At 42.8% G+C, this 17,078-nt stretch overlaps 1 protein-coding gene across 3 annotated transcripts in view; it reads right to left on the bottom strand.

The window, feature by feature from the left end:
* Window positions 1–17,078, bottom strand: part of LOC127004402 (visual pigment-like receptor peropsin) — a 119,173-nt gene that overhangs the window by 56,068 nt on the left and 46,027 nt on the right. Inside the window, exon 1 of one of the 3 annotated variants that reach the window (XM_050872057.1) lies at window positions 1–319. This exon is cut by the window's left edge and continues 11 nt beyond it. The exons of 1 other annotated variant lie outside the window; for it this stretch is intronic. The gene's annotated coding sequence lies outside the window, so the exon portion shown is untranslated. Of the gene's footprint in view, window positions 320–17,078 lie in introns of those variants that run through there. One more of the 3 variants, XM_050872056.1, reaches the window with a different exon arrangement.

The raw sequence follows: 17,078 nt of genomic DNA, 5'->3' as shown, positions 1-17,078 counted from the left end.
TGTGTGCTGGGGTGGATGACCGAGGCGAGAGCGCGAGTTCACAGCAGCAGTGGATCACACGTCCACCCTCACTTGGTCCCGTGCAGACACTGAGGGCGGTGTCGCTGAGCAGCAAGGCAGCAACAGCCGCCACTCCGCGGGTCTCCAGGTTGCGTCAAGACTTGAGGGTTGTACGCCGGTCGCCTTAAGCTCGGCCGTCACCGAGAACCTGAGAGTCGAACACAGTGGCAGCACGGCCGGCAGTTTGCCTGGGGCTGGGCGGTGCATGTTCTACAACCAGCCTGCTACATCCCTCACTGATAAGAAGGAAGTGCATGATGAGATGGAGAAGGAGGAGGAGGAGGAGAAGGAGAAGGAGGAGGAGGAGGAGGAGGAGGAGAAGAAGAAAAGGAGATTTAAAAAAAGTAAGAAAAATAAAAGAAAGAACAGGCACATAAGAATAAAGAAACAGTGGGCACAAATCGGGCGTCAAGTGAACAGACAACTCGTGCAGGTGTTACCCCCCCACCCCCCACCCACCCCAACCCCTGGCTGCTGCTGCTGCTGCTCTTCCCACGAGATCTTACCCCGAGCCATGACTCGCCGTCACTGTCCATCATGTGGAGAGGACCACACGCGCCTCAGCTAACATTAATCTGCTCAGCGCTGATATTACCTTTTACGTCGCATCGTTTAATAGCGCAACTACCTCGTTGATGAAAGGTACGTGTTATGAGGTAGACTGGTTTAGGTTAGGTTGGGTTATGTTAGGATTGGCTTGGTTAAGTTTGCTCAAGTTTGGTTTCCTTAGATTTGTGTGGGTTTGGTTAAGTTGTGTTAGTGCTTCGCAGATCTGATACAAGTCCTGCGTTACATAGTATAGGTAATGTGCTACCGCGGGAGAGGACGAGCGTGTAAAGATAAATGTGTGTCGAGGGACATATTAGGAGCAGATAATGTTTTATCCAGACGTGAAGAAGACGAGTACAACGTTGCTAATATAGTAACAAGTAGGTTTACTATGTCATGATTGTCCCGGGTCCGTCATGCAGCCTCCCAATGGGGAGTGTTTATAACCCCGATACTCCGAACACCTCTGCCCTGTGTGTGTGTGTGTGTGTGTGTGTGTGTGTGCTATAAGGAAAGTTATAAACTCACAAGTAGTGAAATACTAATGCGCGTGGCTGAGTGGATAGCGTGACGGCGCCGCATTCAGGACAGGCGGGTTCGCGCCCCGACCGGTGCCACCAAGCTGGGATTTTTCAGCCGCCGCCGAGTGGCTTAAAACTACCCACATGCTGTCCAGAAGGCCACCTATCAAACCGGACTCTAGATTCTAGGATTAAATATGAGCTCCGGGGGGGGGGCAGCATGAGGCAATGCAAGATGGCGCCACTATAAACATTTGCCTGCGCCACAACGGGCTGGGCCAGGCACTAATAATGTAAAAACACAAAGCTGTGCTCTTCCTTAAAGGCATGATCAATCATTACCAGGAAAATGGAGAAAAGCAAATATTATTTGAAATTATAATATGCAATGATAGCAACATTCCGCAGAAACCTTTGAATATCATTAATGCTGAAGCTATTATAAAATAACATTAATAATGAAGGAATAGAGTATTGTTAATACAGTAGAAGGGTATCAGAGTATTGAGCATAAGAGTATTAGGACTGGAGAATTAGCGTCAAAGACTGAACATGAGTCAGAGAAGAAGCCCATCTTGTCTGGAAGGAAGAATACAATATTAGGTGGAGGCGAGGCGGGGGCGGCGGGGCTGCGGTCTGCGGCCAGCGTGGCGGCGTAACTAGACACCTCCAGCCCCGCCAACCCATGATTCACTTCTGCCTCGTCCTGATGCCCTCCACCTCACCCTCGTCAACTGCGTAGTGTGTGTGTGTGTGTGTGTGTGTGTGTGTGTGTGTGTGTGTCGAGAGAGAGAGAGAGAGAGAGAGAGAGAGAGAGAGAGAGAGAGAGAGAGAGGTGGGGTGGGGGGGGGGCAAACACAGACATACAGCAAGCAAACATGTACGTAACGACTGTTCATACTTACACAGGACAGTTAATAATCTAACAGACATAATGATTTCTTAAGATTATCACAGAGAATGATAACAATTAAAAAACTGTTTATATTTCAATGGGAATTTTAGGTTTTACTACACCGCACATATTCCTGAAGAGTACAAATTTAAAAGTTAAAAGCTTGGAATTACCTTTGGTCAGTAAAACCATTGTCTTCCAAGAGCGTTGAAGCCACAGTTAGGATAATGAAAAGTTACAGAATGGATGGGTGAACTGGACTTACTAGAGAATGTATAACTTGGACGTGCTGACAACATTCTTCTTTTTAATCCAGAGAAATACTTAGAGAAAAGAACGAACCAAAAGAATGAGATAATCTAACATACAAAAAACAGAAACTAATTCAGGACCGAGGCATCCATGGGCCGGATCAAAGCGGTGCTCTGCGGAGTAGATTTACTGGAGAGGCTGCACGACAAAAGGCCGCAACTTAACACAAAGGCCTGCGGCGGTCATAACTGTTCTTTTTCCTTATATTAATGTCGGCAGTTTCTTCAGCAACAAAAGTTACGAAGCTGCTTTGACCAAAAAAAACATCATCAGACGAGATGGTCGGCATTTGTAAGCAACACAAGTTTATGTGAGCTTAAAATATTTCCTTGATGTCCATAATTCGTCAAGGATTATATTTACTTATTTTTAATATGTGGAAGTTCCTTGAAGTCTGCGATGCATCTAATGTTGTTCCTAATCCGCAACAAGTTAAAAAAATCCAAGTTGACAGAAAATAATAACAATATTAATAGATACTAATGATGATGTTAAGAATAGTTAATAATAACACTAATAAAATTATTATTATTATTATTATTATTATTATTATTATTATTATTATTATTATTATTATTTTCAGTAATATTTTATCATTATCACTTATTATTGTTGTTATTCTTATTCTTACTGTACTTATCATTATCAATATTATTATCAATGTCTTTATTATTATTACCATTATTATCCTTAGTGTACTATATATAGAAGACCAGCGAACGGAACACCGAGGTCCCAAGACAATCTTCGCTACCTTAAAGAAGCTAATAACAAGGCGGGGAGCGCGGCAGCGGAGGAAGGCAATGTCTGTGTCATCAGTATTAATGTGTCCTCTGTGTTGTTTGATGCCGTGTGTGTGTGTGTGTGTGTGTGTGTGTGTGTGTGTGTGTGTGTGTGTGTGTGTGTGTGTGTGTGAGAGAGAGAGAGAGAGAGAGAGAGAGAGATAATGTTTAATCGTAGAGGCGACTAATCAGAAACGTGCCGAACCCCATTTCCAGACTTCAGCAAACTGAGTCTAGTCCAAACAGCCAACACCTGTATCCTGAGCACTACCTTCACTCGCTCCACACTAACAACTTTTGCTCGTTTATTCCTCGTCTTTTCCACTGAACTTATGTTCCTCCATCCACATAAGAGGAGTCATTATGAGGAGACACCCTGGTGCGGAGAGCACCACTTCCCTCTGGCAATGACACAATTATAGCCGTCAAAAGGGGCTTGAAAGGAGGAAGAAGTAGAAGTAATAGGACTAAGACCCTTGACAAGGGATCCAGACCTCTCCTCCAGTCCTTCATCAATTCTTGAAGGGCTACTATTGTAGTGGTTGTTTTCTTTCCAGTCCTTCCTCATTTCTTGATGGGCTACTATTGTGATGGTTGTTTTCTTTCAATGCTCACTATAGCATATATAGTACACCCACCCACACCCACACCCACATTTTTCAATATAAATTTTCAATTTTTGATTTTTAAAGAATCTCAGTTTTTTTATTTTTATTCATGACTATCAACACAAACCTCCAGGACGGAGGGGGATGGGTAGGGGGATGGTAGGAATGCGGGGAGGGCGGTGAGATCATGTTTTGGGAGGCTTTGACAGTGTGTGTGTGTGTGTGTGTGTGTGTGTGTGTGTGTGTGTGTGTGTGTGTGTGTGTCGCTGTCATCACATTATGTAAAGCTCGCGGAAACTGAATCTTCTGTGACTCAAAAATAATTCATCTTTATTTTCACCTTTTCCTTTTTTTTGGTTCCACAGTTTTTTTTACCGACCTGCTATCTCCTAATCGATACTTCCATCTCTCTCTCTTTTGAGGTTTCTCCGACGAGCGACGCGCCGCCTATAATCTTGGTCACTTCATGGCGTTCCCTTGCCGATACGTGTGACTGGCAGACTATTGATTGCCGGAGGCTGCTGAAGATGACTACCAGGCTCATACAGAACGCCGAGGAAGGTTTATATATATATATATATATATATACATATATATATATATATATATATATATATATATATATATATATATATATATATATACATATACATATATTCTTCTCCGTGCAACGTTTACCTCATTTTATCAAGCTAGCAATTTCCTCACTTCAGGGAAACCATTTAACTTCTGCTTGTGTGATCCTTCCTTTTTTGTGTGTGTGTCGACAGTGTATTTCCTTTTTCTCTTTAGCTTTCCCGCGTAATGTCTCCTCAAGTTACAAACACAGAACTGGAAACCGCACCGAGTCTCATGTTGCATTATGTTGGAGCAAGTTCACTCTTTTGTTGCTTCATCTGGAGGTCACCCTTGCTAACGTTAAGAGATGCAGACAACGAGCTGTAAAAGAAGGAGTGCTACATACTGACCCTACAAAGAAGCCGGTAAAAAGATGCCTTCATGTTAATTAATTTCATGCTCGCTTACTTCACTCAGACTGTACGTCTCTTTGTTTTCCTCTGCATCCTTACTCTTCACTTTCCTTTTTACTTGTCTAGCTTGTCTCCAATTTGTTCTTATATTTGCATCGTTACCCCACACTTTTTCTGTTGAGGTCTTGCTTGGATTCCTTCTTTGCCACGTTCCGCATCGCTGTACACGCCTTGCTATAGTATTCTTTCTTGCCAACCCTTTCCGTATCACTTATTTGCACTATTGGTCCACACGTCACTACACTCTCGTCTCGCTTGGCTCCTCCGATAAACATTTTTTGCACCGTTACTCCTTTTGTTTTTCTCTCCTCTTGTCTTAATTTGCCTTCCCTTATATTTTTCAGCGTCAGTATTCAACGCAATTCTTCTTCTATCTCCCTTGACTCCTCTGTCTCACATCTCTGCATCGTTGCTCCATTCAATTATCTTCCTTTTGTCTCAATCTGACTTTCTGTTCCCCTTTTCTACATTAAAATTATACACTTGACCTCTGTTCCACTCTTCTGCATCCATATTCAACACAATCCTTCTCTTATCACGCTTGTTTTCTTTGTTCCACTTCTCTGCATTGCTACTCCACGTCTTAATCTTCCTCTTGTTAGAATTTCCATTTTTATTCCTCTATTTTGCATCCTTATTCGATACAACTCTTCTCCTGCCTCGCTTGCCTTCTCTGTTTCAATTTTCTGGATCTTTACTCCTCGCCTTTATTATCCTCGTCTCAATTTCCCTTTCTGTTTAACTTTTCTGTATCTTTGCTTCACGCTTTTATTCTCCTCTTGTCTCGCTGTAGCTTTCTGTTCCACTTTTCCGCATTAATATTCAACCCAATTCTTCTTTGAGCTCTTTTTTTCTCCTCGGCTCCAGTTATCTACATCGTCTCTCTCTCTCTCTCTCTCTCTCTCTCTCTCTCTCTCTCTCTCTCTCTCTCTCTCTCTCTCTCTCTCTCTCTCTCTCTCTCTCTCTCTCTCTCTCTCTCTCTCTCTCTCTCTCTCTCTCTCTCTCTCTCTCTCCCCTCTTGTCTCTATGTGCCTTTTTCTTTCATTTTCTGCATCAGTATTTCACATAATTTTTTCCTATCTCCCTTGATGTCTCTATTCCACTTTGATGCATCGCTATTCCATTTTTTTTTTCTTTTTTCAAGTCTCCATTTGCCTTTACCTTTCATTATTCTGCAACAATATTCTTCACTACTCTCCTCCTATCTCGCTTGATTTCTTTGTTCTACTTTTCTAGACATCGGTACTCTAGACTCTTATTCTTTTTTATTCTCACAATTTGTCTTCCATAATCCATAGTCATTACATTTCTCCTGTCTCGCTCGGCTCCTCTGTTCTCCTTTTCTTCATTCTTTTTTTTATCCTTTTATCTCAATTTACCTTTTTGTTGCATTTTTCTGCATCAATATTCAACGCAATTTTTCTCCTATCTCTTTCGGCTCCTCTGTTCCACTTTTCTGCATCATTACTCCATTCTTTTTTTCTCCTTTTGTCTCAGTTTGTCTCTGCTCCACTTTTCTGCATAATTTTTTAACGCTATTCTTTTCTCATCTCGCTTGATGTCTTTGCTCTTCTTTTCTGTATCTCCACTCCACACTTTAATTCTCCTCGCATCTTTCAATCTGCCTTTCTGTTCCACTTTTCTGCAGCAATATTCAACGCAATTCTCTTATCTATTTCGGCTTCTCCGTTTCACTTTTACGCGCCGTCACTCAACACCTTTCTTCCCTTGTCCCGCTCGGCGTCTCCCTTTCATCCTCTATGTCATGATTTCCCGAGCTGTGCAGCCTCCGCCTTAGCTGCCGCCCTTCAATTAGCGTCGCCCACTTAGCCTCTTCAAGCACGCGTCAACCTTAATGAAGTTTCCTAACCTCTTTTTATTTTTTCTCTCCTCACGAAGCATCCTATTTTTTTTTTTTGCAGGTAAATACAAAGGTAAACGAGGATAGGAGTAACTGCGAGAATGTCTTTACTTGGAACGAAGGCGGTATGGAATTTTTTTTCTTTCATGCATTACGTCCTGGACACGAAATTGTTAAAATTAAAAAAAAAAAGGTCATGTCAGTTTAAAAGTAGTTTCCTTTGTCTAATGAAGCTTTGACTCAAACACATCCGACATGAATTTAGAGCGAGGCGTTTGTCTTTTTTTTTAACTTTGTTTTTCTTTTCCTTTTTTTCCTTTTTCTTTTTTCTATTTTCGTTTTCGTGTTATCATTTTTCTTTTCCTTTTTCTTCTTCGTCTTTTTCTTTTCCTTTTCTTCACTCTTTCTTCTTCTTCTTCTTTCTTCCTTCTTCAGACGAAAGCATTTGCCTGACACATCATATTTCCCTTCCGCGCGCCAGACTGCTTTGTGCAGGTGACAAGGAGACTGACCTGGGGACGAGAGGCAGAGTCGCGGACTTGTGCTCCTCGGAGGAAGTAGTTAGTAATAACTTTCGCCACAGCCCGTGAGTGGATTCGTTGTGTAGTGGTCAGCCCAACTAGCTTTGTGTCAGAGTGTTTTGGCCATGCTTCCGACCAAGGAAGTCCTGGCGCAAGCCACACTGATTTTCTACCTCCATGGTGGAATGTCGATAAATGGTTGGTTACCTGGTGGAGGCTAAAGAGAACTTATAACGAAGTGGATACCACAGCCCAGTGGGTCTCAGGGAAAGGGATCCTTGTCCAACACATGACCAACGGGGAGAGACAGAACTTAGCACCGCGGCAACGACAGCATACACACACACACACACACACACACACACACACACACCTACACCCACACCCAAACCCACCCACCAACCCACACCCAACCACCCTAACACACACACACACACACACACCAACAACCACCCACCCACCCACACACACACACAGACGAACACGCACACATATACATAATGGATTCATCTTCTGCCAAAACACCAAAGGTTAGATGATGAATGCAATGTTTGAAATATGAATTATATCACGACTCCCCTTCACAAGTTCAAATTTACACATGGAAATCAAGCTTTGATGTTTCCAATCTACTGTTTGAGCAAGGAGCATTGATTTGTAGAGCAACAGTAATAATATCAAAAGTAAACCTCCGTGTGGCGGTGACAGCGTGCGCCGGGCAGCGGTTCGATTCCTGGCTGTGGTATAATCAATCTGTTTTCCTTTAATCCATTATTATTATTATTATTGTTATTGTTATTGTTATTGTTATTGTTATTATTTTTATTATTATTATTATTATTATTATTATTATTACTCTCTCTCTCTCTCTCTCTCTCTCTCTCTCTCTCAGTGGATATTGCCTCAAACGTCCTCGTACGTACCCGCATCACGCGCCTCTCCCCGTAAAACTACCTTCCCCGCCCTAGAAGTCGTTGATATGATCCGATAAATAATGGCGGCGCCCCACTTACAGGCCACGTGAGGGATGGACCTCCTGCCTCCTCCACGGGTCGGCTCAAGTTGACGTTTGTTATAAATACGACTCGCCACATTGACACAAACACAGCCTACAAGACACCCCTTTAAATGGCGAACGGTGTTATATCTCCACTCTTCTTAGTAACATAAATTTTCTTGATTACTCGACTTCAACCTAAGAACGGCAAAAAGTGAGTAAAACAGAAACTTCTTCCACAACTGTATTAAACCAGTTTGATTCGCCTATATAACATTTTCTTCCTTTCCACAATCTATATAGTGTTGGGAAAACATTTGTGCTTTAATGAACGTCACTTTATTAAGCCAATTTGGTTCGCTAAGCCACTTACTCCTTCCCACCGACCAATCCTCAGTCTATATGTATGGCTGGAGTTTTCTTATATTCATCGCTCGTCCCCTTTGGCATGAATCTAATACCGTAGAGTGAACGGCGCAACGATACCTTCATAATAACATTCTGATACGGATTCTCGTTTCCGCCAAACACACAACACTTTTGACTGCACGACAAATTTCGCCGCGACACATCAAAGCAATGGAGAAACGAGGCGTGAGGCAAATATTCCCACTCAAAGAGATTCAATGCACAAAGAGGAACATACTCACTGACCCCAGCGTACGCTCCCCTTCATCTCCCCTTCCGCACACGTACCTGGAATGAACAAAACATTCCTATTAGGAACTATATTTTAGTGGCAGTGTAGTTTACGGAATAGTACATTAAATATAATTAGATACACAAGTGGAGCATAAGCAATAGAGAAACGGACAGACAGATTGACGGATATGGATAGATAGATGGATTGAATGATACATTGGTAAATGGAGGGAGAGATAATTTTTAAAAGAATATAGTATTATTTAAAATATAAACCTCATACTTTTTCTTCTTCAAGTCATGGTGGTACTAACAGAAAACTATGAAACGATTTTTATCTTTCCCTAAGTTTTTCAGTATGTTTACTCTACTCTGTCAGTGTTACTTAAACGGGTATACTACATAAAGTGTACTGTGTACAGGGAATGTTTAACTTTTCCTAAAACATTACACACACACACACACACACACACACACACACACACACACACACACACACACACACAAACATTTATTATTATTATTATTATTATTATTATTATTATTATTATTATTATTATTATTATTATCATTATTATCATTAATTTTAATATTTTTACGATGAGAAGAATCAGAAAGAGCGGGAAGAGTGAGAATATTATAAGCGGCCTGTCCAGCATCCCCCAAACACCTGAGACGCCGAGAAAGAGACATACAGACAGCAGGAGGCTGTGGTTTATGTTTACTAAAAAAAAATATGTCGTACCAAAACAGCTGAACACAAGACCGGTGCATTTAACAGCCAGCGTTATAGCGATCTGGTAACGACGACGCAGCCGCTGTGTCAATCGAGGACCACAACGAAGTGTCCTCGGCCGGCACACATTACTTTATATTTCCGCGTCACGTGTGCCGCGTCCGTCGATATGTGGATCATGCAGCCACCGTAAAACAACACGTGGCCATCTCGCCGCGCTAGACGGGCCGAGCCTACAGGCCCTCCACCACCAGCCCGGCGCCATCACTCAACGTTAGACAGGTAACGCCGCGTGTCTCCGAGGCAGCACACACACACACACACACACACACACACACACACACACTAACACACACATATATTATTATTTTATTATAGACACAGACCGCTAAACAGATACAGGCGGAGAGGCAGACAGACAGACAAACAAATATATTCATCTATACATGCATTTTTTGTACAGCAACTGCGGAAGCTCAGGGTCAAAAAGGAAAACAGCAACAACAACAACAACAAAACCGGCTAGACGCTGCTCCAATAAAAAAATGAACGAGAGAGCAGGAGAGGTCAATATCGGGTGGAGAGGTGTCTTGATACATACATATTAACACTTCAAAAAAATAAATATCTTAACTCAGTGATAAAAAAAATCAAAAGACGGACACAAACAATAATGTGATACGTAACGACACCCACTTCAATAAAGCCATTACTGTGTTCATTAGTTTATTGGGGTTGTGATGGCCGGCATGATAGGCTGTGTCCGGCTCACTAATTGGCGCCGTCCACTGATTGTGTGACCATACCATTCAGCTGAGAGAGAGAGAGAGAGAGAGAGAGAGAGAGAGAGAGAGAGAGAGAGAGAGAGAGAGAGAGAGAGAGAGAGAGAGAGAAAAGACACGTAGAGGTAAACTTAGGGACCACACTCTAAAGCTGCTCTACTGCACCTCAGAGGCACTAAGTTAAGTAGAGAGGGAAAAACATATATATATATATATAACTGGTTTGTCAAGGGTCACTATGTATTCGGTTGACGGCGCGCTATAGGACGCCACAAGACTTCGGCAAGGTTTGTTTTCCGGTAACTTGACTTGTCCCCGGCAGTGCTGTTGTGTGGCTACAAGGAGAGGCAGCGTGTTTCTCGTCTTGTGTGTCGCTGTATTATTCAGGGTCTCAGAACTCTTCAGAGGCTAGCTCAAAGAAAACAGAAGACCCTTTTTGAAACTACTAGAAAAATGCTGTTGCCAGAAATCATTATTCAGGAGCTGCTGCCTGTCGAGAGCCAGATATTACGCTACAGAGAAGGCGATATAATGTTTCAAGGATTTTTTTTTCACACAAAACTACGTAAGCGAGAAAAGTTGGGGAAAGGAAGGGAAAAAAGGCTACCCGAGGATGTAGGAGCTCGAGTCAAGGGTTATGAAGTACAAATAAAAGGAATACGAAGAAAACTTTATTTATTTCCCGCGTCGCAACATGGTGGTGCTTCCATGTTCTCCGCGCACCACAACAACCAGCTACCCGCAAGACAGACGGTGAATGTTTGCAGCTAAAGCCCAGTAGTTGAGGGAGGCTGAGTTGTGGCCCTCCCTCTCTACTGCTTCTAGTGAAAACACGCACACTCACTCACTCACTCACTCACCCTCGCCAATCCGCCCGCCCGCTCTCTCTCTCTCTCTCTCTCTCTCTCTCTCTCTCTCTCTCTCTCTCTCTCTCTCTCCATCAAACTATTTATATAAGTAGGTCTGTACCGCTATCCGTATCTGTCCATGCCATAAAAATACTATGATGCAAGGAAAATCTGGGCCGGTTTTGTAAAGGCGTCGTGATCCGGAGGACGTATTGCATTAGAGTTGACGGCCACGACCAAATGTAATAAGCGCTTTCGGCTGCTAACTCTTCTTTTCAGCAGCCTGCACGCGTTATGATATTGCGTCTCCTCAAGATGTGACTAAATTTAGAAGGCTCTTTTGCGCTCTGGGTAAAATTGTTAAAACGGGTCGACGAATTTTTCTACCAAGAAATTTATGTGTAATATTTTTATTTGGCATTATTATTTTCGGGATAGTGTTCTCACGGTAGAGATAGATATAGGTTCACACACAGATGCACAGATGTATAGATAGATGGATAGATAGATAGATAGATAGATAGATAGAGGGAGAGAGTGAGAGAGGGTGTGTGTGTGTGTGTGTGTGTGTGTGTGTGTGTGTGTGTGTGTGTCACAGTGTACATACTCGGGAAACAGTAGCGGGGGAAGGCCACAACACAGCCTCACTCAGCCTCTTGAATCCTACGCAAACACAGAAGACCAGGTTTCCCGGTGACTGTGGCGGCCGCGGCTTGAAGAGGAGAGGAAACGGAAGGAAAAGTGAGCAGTTGAATTTACCTTGTGACACGAAGCGCAAAACCGAGACCTTCCTGGGTGTATTCTTGGGTGATGTTTTCGCTTGTACTGTTTTCTATTTCTTTACTCCGGTGAGCTATGTGTCGTTTGTTTGGTGAGAGGAGGAAACAAAAGTGGTTCGGGTGTGTGGGAGATGCTGCTGGATCGGGGCAAAGCGCAGGAATTAAGATGCAACCTTGTGAACTGAAAGATTTTGCTGGTGTGGTGGTGTTATAGGATGTGGGTGCCTCAGTGAAGGATTTATGATCCTTTGGGTGTTGGCTCGTATGGCTATCATGTTATTGAAAAGAAAATATGAGTGCAATCATGAAGTGTAGTGTGACAATGTGTGTGGGTGGGTGTGAGAGTGGGTGTGGGTGGGTGGATGAGTGTTTGTGTGGGTGCGTTTGTGTGTGACAGAGAAAGAAAGATAACAAAGAGAAAGAAAGAAAGAAGGAAAGAAAGACAGACAAAAAATAAAGAAAAAGAAAGAAAAAAGAAAGAGAGAGTGAGGGAATGTTTATGAATAATCAGTTATTGCAGTAAAGTACATTATATGATGCAGAGAGATGAGCAATGACAGACGTTAACCCGGGAGGGAAAGAGGGAGGGAGGGAGGGAGGGAAGGAACGGCGGAATGAACACATCTTGGTGACATAACCCAACAATGGTCCTTTAATTAGGTGAAGTCGGCGGGAGTTGTCACGGTGTGTATGTTGTTCTATGTTGGTCTATCAGAACGCATTATTCTCACGAGCAAAAAGACTTCCCTGGAAAATACTGAACCATCACTGATAAACCAAGAAATACTGAGGAGAAATCAAAGCACCCTCGATGAACACTAATACAGGTGCACATAACGCCGCCACACGTGACAAGGTGACTACTCTGGCAGGAAAGGGAAAGTGTGTTGGAGGCGCCGTGCAGGGAATGATGCCAATAACAATCAACCTGAGATTAATAAAGGTAATAGAAGGTGCTGGTACAGGGGAGAGCGGCACTGGGAGGCAATACTAGAGGGGGAGAGTACGCAGCCGCTCATATAAGAGGAGAGTAATAATAAGATTGGAAGCTGATTCAAAGGAAGGCGGCGTGTGTGTGTGTGTGTGTGTGTGTGTGTGTGTGTGTGTGTGTGTGTGTGTGTGTGTGTGTGTGTGTGTGTGTGTGTGTGTGTGTGTGTGTGTGTGTGTGTGTGTGTGTGTGTGTGTGTGTGTGTCAAAGCAAAGGAGGAGTTGAAAGTGGCACCCATTTGTGACACTCCCGCGTCCATAACAGACGAGGAACTAAACAGAAATGCATTGTAATAGAAAAATACATCCGAACACTAGGCAGCATGTCATGAAGTATATAAAAGGTATGAAGAGAAAGGGTGTTGTGTTAGCATTTAGTAGGGGTTGTGGAAGGACCTGAAAGTAAAGAAAGGAAAAGGAAAATACAAGCGGCCATGCGAATTAACTGAGTAGAGTTGAGCTTCAGGCAAGGGGAAAAGACCACTAATAGCATGTCTCTCGCACTAGACTCTCGTCCCCGGAAATATTTTAAGGGTAGGGAGAGGGGCGAGAGGCAAGAGAAACGTTCGCCCACTGTAGTTCAGGTACCCCCTCACATCTGTATCCAGCCAGTTAGTCGTATGCCGCTGAAGACAAAGGAACACACAAAAGGAAAAAGAAAAGAGTCGCTCTGCAGTTTGTTGAAGGCGAGTCATTAAGGTGACAGGGGAACAAAAAGACTTTAACAGGAAATGAAAATAATTTTTTTTATGACAAATAGATCTTCCAAGAAAAGGGCACGCTGCGTCTGACGGGTGTGTGCAAAAATCATGAAGAAACACTGTGACGGATAGGGAAAAATAAAATGAGAAACTGTGTGCATAACTCATTCTTGGAAGGCATAAACAAGCGTGGGGCGCACACACACACACACACACACACACACACACACACACACACACACACACACACACACACACACACTTCTTTACATTCGAGTATACGCAAGGTTTCATGCCATATATCAGCGTTCTTTTCTTTGTGTACTGGAAGAGAGCGAAACATTTAAAATGAAATGTAAACGCGTGACATACAAATAGCTTCCGGCGCCCAGTGTTGTGAGGGATGATGAGAAAATGGTAGCAGACACTTTGGCCTCGTTGGACTTCATTAGTTGTAATGCTTATAAACGTTATGAGGTGCACGAAAGTTTGCCGTAGTCGGTGTATCTTGTCTGTATGTAGATTTATAAAGGATATTTTTTCTTAGTGTTGGGAAACACATGATCATACTGTGACCGTCTCCGTGGATTACGAGTTTAGCACGCCTGACTATGAATCCGCGGGCCTGGGTTCAAATACCGGCCTGGGAAGTCGGCGCGCAGTACACCCAACTGTTCATCCTCCCTTTCATGGTGATCGATAAATGGATACCTGGGGAACCTGAGGAAGGCAAACTGTGGTAACCCAGATGCTGCACTGCCCCTGTGCCACAGGATAATGGGGTCTCACCCTCCACAGACTCATGAGCCAATAAGACGGAGATGAGCACCGCGGCTACGCACAGCTATATAACCTATGCTCCCGACTTTACCATGAGCAAGCGGCTTTTTAATTAATGGAGAGCATCTCTTGGAAAGTTCATTAACTTGTTCCAATTACGAGCTCTGGCCAACTTTCCAAGACATCAACTCGGGAGGAGGAAACAAACCGCGATGCAGAGCAAACTTAAAGAAGGCGCAGCACACAACGCTTTAGCTGTCTGAGTATTCATGAACTCTGAATTAACTCTTCATGAACAAACGGTTTACTTCCGACGAGGCGTTCTTTTAAAACACGGCCATTACTTCAGTCCCCGTGAGCCAAAGGAGCAACTCACCACCGTAGACGTTAACCCGCGTACGCAGGTCGGTGCTTGGTGTTTGTCTAAGTAACATAAAGAAAACGGTGAGAACCAGCTGCTTTGAAGATGTAAAGCTATGCTCCTTATCACTTTTTTGTCGAATAAAACGAAAATAAAAGGACATTAGAAGTAAACAGATAAAAAAAAAGTGTGTGTGTGTGTGTGTGTGTCTGTGTGTGTGTGTGTGTGTGTGTGTGTGTGTGTGTGTGTGTGTGTGTGTGTGTGTGTGTGTGTGTGTGCTCTTTACAATGAAACGTCGTCATTAATGAAAAACGTAATGTAAAAGAACAAAACATCTCCCAGAATGAAGCACGCGCGCGGAACGAGTAATTACGAAGGGAACAGGAGAGGCAGAGGGGAGGGAAGGGAGAGAGGGCGGGAGGAAAAGACAGATGCCGCGGAGGGGATGGGGAGGAAACAAGAGAAGGAGAGGAGGGAGGGAATAGAAACGAGAGGAAAGGTAAGGACAAAGGTGCGTGAAAGAGAAGGGAAAAAAAGAGGTTGACGAAGAGGAGGAAGAGGAAAGAGATAGGCGAGCTGCAAAGAGGCAACAGAGACAGTAAAAGAGCAAAAGGCAGAGATGTTTTCCCAGCTCAAAGACGAAAGGGAAAAAATATTAGGAAAGTAAAGAAAACTGCCTCAGGGATGAAGATGAAAGAAAAATCACACACAGAAAGAACATAATTACACTGAATTTGAAGGGAAAATGAAAAAAAAACCATTAATATAAAAAAGAAACTCCACATAATTTATAAGGAGGTAAAAAAAATATAAATCACCGGGTAGAAAATATCAACGAGAAAAACCTGATTACAAAGAGACAGCAACAGCAAGATAGAGAGGTGATGATGATTATAAGGGCGGTCTGTCTTGGCACCGCAACTTCGGGGTCATTTGGCGCCGAAAGATAGACAGGTATCCCGGCATATAAATACTGACCTACACAAAAATATGAACAGAGATAGGTAGATAGACAGGCAAACACTGAGATACATAGACAGACTAAGTAACTGAGAGAGACATACAAACAAAACGACGGTGACAGACTGAAAGACGGATAGACAGTAGGAAAGAAATATATAAGGGAGTAAACACCGACGGTAAAGGAAAGCAGAAAGACAGGCAAACAAAGAGAGACATGTACAAAGACTGATTGCGCTCATCATTGCCCTAGAAAATGTAAATATACTCGAGAGTCACGAAAAAAGGATGGCGAACAAAGAGCATTTCATTGAACGTAAACTCTCTTGCAATAGAAACCTCCTTTAAAGCGATGGATGTGGGACAGTGACGAACGTGTTTTGCGCCCAAATTTATATCGTAATTACATCCCCGTTAGCGTAATTGCCTCCTCATATAGGCTACTTGTATACATTTCCTGTTATCGAAGTGCAGCTGAAAACACGGGAATAGTTTTTTTTTCCAAGTTATTATCCATCGCTATTTTTTTTACTTACTCAAAAGAATGTTTGCATAGGAATAAGTTAATTAAAACACTTAAAACTAGAACTGTGGTAGTCATTACAGTGCCAAGTGCTCGAAAATACAGAGCACAGTAATCAGAGAGCATCAGCCACATTACAGTTTCAATAACGGCTGCTGCTAATGAGGCGCTGATCGCATTAGCATACAATCGTCGCTGCCTCTCAGACTGAACAAAGGCGGTCCTGGCGGGGTGAATAGTACAGACTGTGAAGTACTGCTTGTTTTCATTATCCCATGGAGCTGCTCTACGTCGCTACGAAGATTGGTGCATTATGATGGATCAAAATTCCTCATTCTACACACACGTCACTGTGCTATTATCGAATGCTGACTATATGAAGTACTGCTTGTGATGCCGTTTTCCCACGAGGCTGCTCCATGAACGCTGCAAAGATTGATGCATTCTGGTGAACCAAAATTTATCATCACACAACATCAACCACACTACACTTCTGTTGAATGCTGACTCTGAAGTACTGCGTTTGATGCCGTTGTCTCTTGAAGCTACTCAACGAACGCTGCGAAGATTGATGCCTTCTGATGGACCAAGATTTATCATCACACTCCACGGCCCCTCACACAAGTCATGTAAGCAAGGAGTTATGAGTGGTGTAAAGCATAAACCTTATCATTTGACCATTCTATATTATCACAGTATATTATCTTTATTATCACAGTATATTATCTTTATTATCACAGTTTATTATCTTTATTATCACAGTATATTATCTTTATTATCACAGTTTATTATCTTTATTATCACAGTTTATTATCTTTATTATCACAGTTTATTATCTTTAT

Source organism: Eriocheir sinensis, chromosome 28 (assembly GCF_024679095.1).
Source record: "Eriocheir sinensis breed Jianghai 21 chromosome 28, ASM2467909v1, whole genome shotgun sequence".
In the NCBI taxonomy this organism is placed as follows: Eukaryota; Metazoa; Arthropoda; class Malacostraca; order Decapoda; family Varunidae; genus Eriocheir; species Eriocheir sinensis.
Note: the sequence above shows the minus strand (reverse complement) of the source record. Positions and strands in the feature narration are given on the sequence as shown.